Below are 10209 nucleotides of genomic sequence, written 5' to 3'. Positions count from 1 at the left end.
CTGCTGATTTTTTAAAACTGATTCTTGAGAAGAACGTTTCTGTGCAGCATGACCAGGCTATGGCACCGCTGATCCTATCATTTGCAAGCCCCTTCATTATCAGTATAGATGGCCACACAGTTCATTCAACCCATAGTGATGAGAATCAAACATGAAGATGGCTGAAATAATTGGGTCAAATATGCAGCAGGCCAAGTCACTGGTCACATAAAAATGAGGGCATATTCAAAAATCATAATGGATCATTCTCTGAAGGTAAAAAAGGAGTGATGCTAGTGAAGTATCAGCTAATTTCAGAGGGACACTAGCAAGGAAAATGATGTAAATGATGCATTTATATAGGCGTGGAGTAAAAATAAACAATACTGTTTTTCATAGAAATGTAGGCAGATTTATGTCCCAAACATCAAATTTCCAGCTCATTTCCTCTCATAATAAAAAAGTTAGTAATGGAAGCATTGGGGAGTCAGAATATCTTAAGCTATTATTTTGAATACGTTCTGCTATGTTATGCTGGGTTGGCTTTCTTTTTCACTCTGAATCCATCCTCTGCCCTTTTTTGCTGTATTCTGTGCCCTGGGAAGCTGATGTGCTTGGACTACAGCAAAAGGCTCCTTTGTCCTCTGGCTTCCAGTTGAGTTTGGCCAATAGGGGACATGAACTCAAGATCAGGGGAAGGGAAGAGAGCAAGGTCCAGCACTAATGGCTTCCCCTTGGTGGGGTCATCCCTCCACAGACAGTCATAGCTCTTTTTAATTTTTTTTTAACTTTTAGCAATATTCCAATATTTTTACTTGAATAAACACTCCCAGGGTTGTTGCAAGTCTTTAGTTAATATCCAGAATTCTGAAAAGGTAATTTTGACAAGTTTTGCCAGTGTTTTCATTGCTTTTATGGGGTGGCCATTACTCTACCATTCAGAAGTTCACCTCCTTCTAAGACAGTGTTTTCGAAATTCATTTAAGTTGTTTTAGTACTTTGTTCATTTTTTATTTCTACCTAGTATTCCATTATATGGATATATCACAATTTGTTTATGTATCTGCCAACATATGTTTGAGTTTCTTTGTGAATATGTGTCTTCTTTGTTCTTGGATAAAATCCTAATACTTGCTGGGTCGTAGTTTTATAAGGAACTAAAACACTGTTAAGTAATTTTAGAAGGAACAACTAGTTTTTCAAAGTAGTTGAATTCTTCTACACTCCATCAAATGATGTATTATGAGAGTTATGGTTGATTCACATCATCACTGTCATATCTTTGTCAATCTTTTTTTTTAATTGAAGTCTAGTTGATTTACAATGTTGTGTTAGTTTCAGGTGTCCAGCAAAGTGATTCAGTTAGATATATATATCATGTATATATATATATATATGATATGTATATATGATATATATATATATACGATACATATATGTACCATATATGTCTCATAGCTCTTTTTAGATGACTCATTCCTTCCACACAGCCTCTCCATCTTCATGTTCCTCTGCTGTTACTGCACCATCCCAAGTGGTTTCCATGCTCCTTGACCAAACCTTTGTAAACAGTCCCTCTATTGAACACTCTTTTTTTTTTTTCCCCCTTGGCCGCACTGCAGCATTCAGGATCTTAGTTCCCCGACCAAGGATAGAATCTACGCCCCCTGCAGCAGAGGCAAGGAGTCTTAACCACTGGACCACCAGGGAAGTCCCCTACTGAACATTCTTCAAATCGCCCAACTTGACCATCCGTGAGTGACCTTGACTGAATCATATGATGGTAATCATTATTTAGAATTATTTGACAGTTAGTGTTAATTCAAAACAATTGTGTGATGATAACAAAAGGTGCAGCTGTTTCCCTTTACCTTGTGCATAGTTCCCTTGATACACCTGAGACAAGATTCGTGGAATGTACCTTCAATATTATCTCAGACCTTCCTCAAGGGTATGTGGCCTTGCTTTGATTAAAATGTCTCTGGGTCTAAGAGCAGTCTTAGGGAGGGAAAGCAAGTAACTCTGTCAGGTTGACTCAAGTCAGGCTTCCATTCACGAAATGTGTAATTTTTGGTGATACAAATCACCTGGTTCTCCAGTTTGATCTTTATTGGGAGCCAATCCCCATGGTACTTCTGTATACTTTCTTTCTATCTTTTGTTCTGGAATATCTTTTCAAGGATATTCATATAGCAAGCAGCCTTGAGAGGGAGAGATAGCCTCTCCTTCTAGGGCAAAGAGCACATTTGTTTCCCGACTAGGATGATAAAGACAATGTCTCTCTCCAGGGCAAAGGTTGACAGGTTTACTCTCAGGTCATTATAAAAGACAGGGTTTTCTAAGCTCAGAGTTGCTCGGCTGCGGTGCAAACCTCCTTCCTACACAGCATACACCTGGGTCCTTCCACCTCACCCCATAGGACTTGGGAGGCAAGAGGAACCAATGCAAACACGAAGCTCTTACTGCCTGCTGTGCTGTTACTAGAAAAGTCTTTTGCCTCTGACCCAGATGTCTCATGTCTTGTCAGCATCCATGAAACTGTGGCAGGCTAACCTGTTAGATTGCATATAGGGTACAAATCTCAGACCCTTCACAGATATTAACAGTCCAAGAACTCCCAGCTCAGTGACCCACCATCCTGAAGCCATGTGTTTCTATGTCAGCCACTAACTTTCTGGTCATTTGTTATGGTAGCAACAGAAAATACATCAGGCGAGAATTCCCTGGCAGTCCAGTGGTTACGACTCCGCACGCACTGCCAACGGCCCAGGTTCAATCCCTGGTTGGGGAACTTAGATCCCACAAGTCACAAGGCACAGCCAAAAAAGAAAAAGAAAAAAGAAAATACATTAGGCAAGGTATTTTTCTACTTAAGTCTTCCTTCCTGGGGTCACTGATCACAAACCCAGGGTTCCTGAGAATAAGGAGAGTTAAAAAACCTAGTTCTGGGGCACTTGCCTGATTCTTATATCCTGACTTAAGAGACCCTCCTAGGGAGAGTGTCAAGGAGGAAGGGGAAAAACAAAGACACTGCTCACCTGTTTTCCTCTCCTTTCCCAAATGAGAAAATTGGAAAAGCACAAATCATAGGATTCACACTCAAGGAGTTAAAAAAAAAAAGTCTAGCTCTACATCTACAAAGTAAAGCCTGGTGGGCTCCAATCAGATCTTTGCATGCACAGAATATCGCTCTATGGGGCGAGAGAGGAATCAATTCTCACTCCACCCCCAGATCTGACCCACATAAAGCCAAGTAGGACATGTGCTCATGAGCTTACACAGGGCAACTGACAGCCTAAAATACATGAGAAAAGTAAGAGGTAAAACTCAAGCTCCATAGAGAGCTCTGCTCACGTGTGAAAGAGAAAACTTCCTCCACACTGGGGCGAAATCCTCCCATGAATTCTCCTTACTTCATGTAAGTCAAGCCTTCTTTCTGTGGGGATCACCACAGTCTAGCATCTAAAGTACACTAAAGGACACAGTGATTTTTGTTTAAATCCTAAAAGAATTTGTCTCAGTATAAAAATAGTTTCCTTTCTCAGTGCACAGATCATCCTAACTGATAATGCACAGAATCTTCTTCCTAAACCAGAAATACCTTCTCTCCCAAATCTCATGAATTATCTAGTTTTGAATCTGTTACAAGTATTAAGGTTTTCCACATTCCTTTTAGCCTGTAACTTGATATGCCAGAAGTATCTTAAATCAGTCTGAAAATAAAACATCAATTAAAAAAAAAACTTCCTCATCAGAGTTACTGGAAAGTTCATCTACTGAGTAATAATTTATAGAAAAGGTAATTTATTATTTACTATGCGAGTCGCTTGCACCTTTCACAGGATCCTCTTCACTCGAGTGACAAAGGATAACATACACTACTAAGAATTACAGGTGGCTTAAGATACTTTATTACCTTTCTTGTGAGGTAATTGGAGATCCTGATAGTCATTAATCCAGTAATGCCAATAACACACTTTTGAAGAGGAGGGCAAATGTTCTATTTATTTAACTATTTCAGTAGTTTAAATAAAGAGCCTTTATAAAGAAAATCCAGGACTTCCCTGGTGGCGCAGTGGTTGGGAGTCCGCCTGCTGATGCAGGGGACATGGGTTCGTGCCCCGGTCTGGGAGGGTCCCACATGCCGTGGAGCGGCTGGGCCCGTGAGCCATGGCCGCTGAGCCTGCGCGTCCAGAGCCTGTGCCCCGCAACGGGAGAGGCCACAACAGTGAGAGGCCCGTGTACCGCAAAAAAAATAATTAATTAATTAATTAATTAAAAAAAAAGAAAAGCCAATATAAAAGTTACTGTACTGGGACTTCCCTGGTGGCACGTGGTTGGGAATCCGCCTGCCAATGCAGGGGACACGGGTTCGGTCCCTGGTCCAGGAGGATCCCACATTCCGCAGAGCGGCTAGGCCCGTGCGCCACAACTACTGAGCCTGAGCTCTAGAGCCTGCAAGCCATAACTACTGAAGCCTGCGTGCTCTAGGGCCGGCGAGCCGCAACTACTGAAGCCCGGGCACCTAGAGCCCGGGCTCCACAACAAGAGAAGCCACCGCAATGAGAAGCCCACGCACCGCAGCGAGGAGTGGCCCCCACTTGCTGCAACTGGAGAGGGCCTGCGCACAGCAACAAAGACACAGTGCAGCCAAAAAATAAATAAAATTTAAAAAAAAAAGGTTAATGTACTGAGGGAATAGACCCGAATCAAGAATGTGAAAATTAAAACTGTTAAGCAAAGAAAGCCATCAGAAGTTGTTAGGCAAAATAAATAAATAAAAAATAAATTGTTAGGCAAGCCCTAGAATTGTGGGGAGTAGGATCTGAAAACAAGAAGCAAAGCCAAGGACAAAGGCTAGTGCAAGTCAGAAACGCAGGCATGAGACCCTAGGACTGCAATTTCCAAATTGTGTGCTGAGGGGCCACAGAGCACTGGAGTGGATTCAGAGGCCCCATGGATTGGATAGCTTAAATTTTTCAGAGAAAACAGAAACATCTGTCAGACATTATATGAATGTCTACAATTAGGTTGTTTGGACTTAATTACTTACTAAATGGAACTATTAGAAATTTCTTTGGCCTAAGGACACCATGAAAAAATTACTGAGATTCTAAGGGTGCCGTGAAACAATGTTGGGGAATCTCTGCCTTAGGGACAAGCTAAGGTTCAAAGGACATTGAGAGACTGCTCAGAGGAGAATCAGAAAAGCACATTAAAAGTGGAAATGACAATATCTCCAGTTTCTACATAGTTAATATACATGGTGGGGCCTTTTCTTTCATGTGATCCTGGCTCTAAAGAAAAGAACTCTTGTGCCCTGTTATTCTGAATTTACTACAGGATCCCTCTAGTAAAAAAATCAGTGAATCTTGCTTTTAAATCAGTAAATCTTAATAACAAAAACAAAACTGAGATTTTCAATGTTGATTTTGGGTTGGAACAACTAGAGTTCCCCAAATACTTAGTGTGGGAAAGTCTGCTGAAATTTAAATACATTCCTAGTGAAGAAATGAGGGAACTTGGGAATTCCCTGGTGGTCCAGTGGTTAGGACTCTGCGCTTTCACTGCCGAGGGAACGGGTTCCATCCCTAGTCAGGGAACTAAGATCCCGCAAGCCACTTGGTGCGGCCAAAAATTAAAAAAAAAAAAAAGAAAGAAAGAAAGAAAAAGAAATGAGGGAACTGTATACTGAGATTCATTTAGCAACTTTATAAGAGCCCATTATAAAATTTTAAACATTTACTCTAAATTAGGGGTTGGCAGACTTTTTCTATAAAAGGCCCGATAGTAAATATTTTAAAATACTCTTTTAAATTTTTTTTACAACTCTAAATATGTAAAAGCCAAAAAGAAGTGAGTACATTTACATTGTCACCAACCAATCTCCAGATCTCTCCACGTCTTGCAAAGCTGAAACTCTATCCCCACTGAATTAACAATTCCCCATTTCCCCTGTACACCAGTGTATATAGCAGCATTGGACACCATTAGGGGACAGGAAGGAGAGTGCTCTGGTCAAGGTCAACAGCAATGGAGGAGGATCACATCCATACCTCCTCCTCCAGGTACATACAACTATGTTCATAGAAGCATCCTTCACAATAAGAAAAAGGTGGAAACCAACGTTCACAGCAGCATTATTTGAAATAGGCAAAAGATGGAAACAATCCAACTGTCTATTGACAGATGAATGGATAAAATGTGGTTTACACATTCAATGGAATACAATTCAGCCTTAAACAAGAAGGAAATCCTGATACATGCTACAACACGGATGAACCCTGAAAATATTATGCTAAGTGAAATAAGCCAGACAAATAAAGGACAAATATTCTATGCCTCCACTTATATAGAGTACCTAGAACAGGCAAATTCATAGAGCCGGAAAGCAGAATAGTGGTTACCAGGGACTGGGGGGAAAGGGTACTGGAGAGTTAGGGTTTAATGAGTACGGAGTTTTCAGCTGGATGATGAAAAAGTTCCAGAGATGGAAAGTGGTGATCGTTGCACAACGATGTTAATGTACTTAATGCCATTGAATTTTAACCACTTAAAATAGTCAAAATGGTAAATTTTCTGTTATGTGTATTTTACCACGATAAAAAAAGAAATGTAAAAACCATTCTTAGCTCATGGCCCATACAAAAACAGACTGTGGACCACACCTGGGTTGCAGGCCATAGCTTGCGCTGAAACATCAGACTCAATAAACAAAATGAACAAAATGACATAAAATAATTTTTTAAATTACAATTTATTTTTATTTTAACATGAACATGTTAGAGTTTCACATTTAATATACTTATTACATTTACCAAAACTTATAAATGCAACTACAGTATTTAACTACGAAAACATACTTGAGTCTCTTTAAGACAAGGTAGATTGTATATAAAGACATCTAGACACATAGAGATATGGTGATACACCCAGGAATCTACAGGAGAGGGAGAGATCAATAAACCATGGCATCTTCAACAAAGCTTAAAATGTAGCCTGAAGATGTGGTAGGTAAAGCTGAAACTTAATGGGTGAAAATACTCAAAGTTCAAATTTGAAAGTCTGATATTATAGCTTGTACCACTTTTATCTTCTTTCCCACTCATCTGGTGCATAGTAAACAATTCTCCTTCCATTTGGGCGTAGGAGAAAAAATTATACTTTACAAAGTTAAGCATAGTGTTTAAGATCTGCTAGGAGCTCTCCCCTGCATTCTTGCAACATTTAAATCTAAAACTCACTTAACTCTTTGACTGGTTGACACAACCTCAGACTCTGAAGGCAACATATTCCTAAAGGAGAAAAGCTTGAGGCAATTTATCTAGACTTAAAGTCAGCTCTAAACACAAAAACAAAAAACAAAAATCACTCTAAGCAGGAAGCTTCTTTCAGATTAGGTAGAGTATATACACACATAGACACAAGTCACTGTTTCAGTTATCCATTCACTGGAACAAATGCATAACAAACAACCCTAAACTCAGTGAGGTAAAAAAAAACATTTTCATTATGCTCATGGATATTTTTAACTTTATTTTTTTGGGGGCAGTTTTATGCTCACAACAAAATCGACAGAAATGTACAAAGAATTCCCATATCCCCCCCACCCCCGAGAGCGCCCCCCACACGGCCTCCCCCATTATCAGCATTATTCACCTTAATGGTACATTTTTCATCAAGGATGAATCTACACTGACACAGCATAATCACCCAAAGATCATAGCTAATCACCCAAAGTCCACAGTTTACCTTAGGGTTCACTCTTTGTTGTTGTACATTCTTGGGTTGGGACAAAATTATAATGACATACATTCATCATTATAATATCATATAGAATATTTTCACTGCCCTAAAAATCCTCTGTGCTCTGCCTGTTCACCTTACCCCTCCCCCCATCTGGCAACCACTGATCTGTTTATTGTCTCCATAGTTTTGCCTTTTCCAGAACGTTATATAGTTGGAATCATACAGTATGTAGTCTTTCCAGATTGGCTTCTTTCACTTAGTAATATGAAGTTAAGATTCCTCCATGTCCTTTCATTGCTTGATAGCTCAATTTTTTTTAGCGCTGAATAATACTCCATTGTTTGAATGTACCACTGTTTATTAAACTGTTAACAATCTAATCTTGGTTGTTTCCAAGTTTGGGAAATTATGAACAAAGGTGCTATAAACATCCATGTGCAGAAGATTTTTTTGTGTGGACATAAGGTTTCAACTATTTTTGGGTAAACAATAAGAAGTGTGATTGTTGGATCATATGGTAAGAGTGTGTTTCATTTTGTAAGAAACCATCAAACTGTCTTCCAAGGTAGCTATACTATTTCACATTCCCACCAGCAGTGTATGAGAGTTCAATCACTGGTGAAATCCTCAGCAGCATTTGGTGTTGTCAGTTTTGGATTTTGGCCATTCTAACAGGTGTGTAGCAGTATGTCATTGTTATTTTAATTTGCATTTCCCTGATGACATATGATGTGGAGGATCTTTTCATATGCTTATCTGACATCTGGATATCTTCTTAGGTGAGTTCTGTTAAGGTCTTTGGCCCCTTTTTTAATCAGGTTTTTGCTTCCTTGTTGTTGAGTTCTAAGAGTTCTTTGTATATTTTGGATAGCAGTCCTTTAACGGATGTGTCTTTTCCAAATATTTTCCCCAGTTTGTGTCTTTCTTCTAGTTCTCTTGAGCTCGTGGATTCTTCAGGTCAGGAATTAGGAGAAGGCAGAGCTGGAATGGCTTCCTCTGGTCCATAAGTCTAGCACCTCATCTTGGAAGATTCAAAATGCTGATGGGTGACTGAAATGGCTGGAAGCTAGAATTGGCTTCTCCACTCACATGACAGGCACCTGGGCTGGGCTAACTGGAGGGCTGGGCTCAGTTGTGACTGTCACTCAGCATACCTTCAAGGGCCCTCCTGATGTGTCTTGGGCTTTTCACAGCTCACCAGCCTCAGACAATTAGACTTCTTACACAATGACTGAGAGTTCCAAAAGCAATTGTTCCAACAGATAAGGTGGAGTTGCATGGCCTTTTATGACCTAGCTGCTAAGGTCATATGGTGATGACGATCACTTTCACTGTACTCTATTGGTCAAATCAGTCACACCCTTCCCAGATTTAAGGGGAAGGGGTACAGAGTATATACTTTTATGGGAAGAGTAAAGAAGTTGCAGCCACATTTTAAAACCATCACAGACATATGTCCATAGAGAGATAGGGTAATACATGCCAAGGGGTTAACAGTGCCCACCTCCCAGAATCCCTCAAAGCAAATTTTGTTAACCTATTATTTTAAGTCAGACTAATCCAAACATATCCTCCATGGATGGCAAAATTTCACCTACCTATTTTCATGTGATACAGTAATAAACAGAAACTTCATTTTATCTATGTAAATTGCATCAAGAATGACTAACAGCTTGCTTTTGACCCCAGTACCATCTGCTAGTTATTTCTTATTTTTCAAACACGATCAAGCTCAGATCCACCCTCAGACTTAGGCTAAGTCATATCCTAAGAAAGAATACAGAGAACACCTAGAGCAAGTAAAGCAAGTAGATCAGGATCATGCCAACATTATGACTACTGAAATCAGTGGCCAATCCTTCTATCAGTGATTACTAGACTTTAGGATTTCACGGACCAAGAACAATTTCAGAAATAAAACAAATGGGAGCAACTAAACTTACCAACTTTTTATTTTCCAAAATAACAACATCTAGAAAATAACTACTCTGTAACTATCATCACATTAAAAAAAATAGAATGGACAATTTCAAAATAAAGCATAATCCTTTAGAATGAATAAGTTTGACCAAATAAAAACTCACTATGTATTTTTTTTCTCATTTCTCTGCTGACGTGTAGAACCTTCATCATGAATGAACCCCAGTTCACACACTGGTGTGGGAAACCACCTGTGCATCTGACATTCTGGTCCCTTCCCTCCCTTGCTTTATTCTAATAGTTCTAGAACTTTAGCTTGCTCCTAGAAACTCAATCTAAAAGACAGACAGGGACTTCCCTGGCATCCCAGTGGTTAAGAATCAGCCTGCCAATGCAGGGGACATAGGTTCGAGCCCTGGTCTGGGAAGAACCCACGTGCCGCGGAGCAACTAAGCCTGTGTGCCACAACTACTGAGCCCGCGCACCACAACTACTGAAGCCTGCGCACCTAGAGCCGGTGCTCCTCAACAAGAGAAGCCACCGCAGTGAGAAGCCCGAGCA

Source organism: Mesoplodon mirus (genome assembly GCF_964341445.2).
Source record: "Mesoplodon mirus genome assembly, chromosome: 2".
NCBI classification, from domain to species: Eukaryota; Metazoa; Chordata; class Mammalia; order Artiodactyla; family Ziphiidae; genus Mesoplodon; species Mesoplodon mirus.
Note: the sequence above shows the minus strand (reverse complement) of the source record.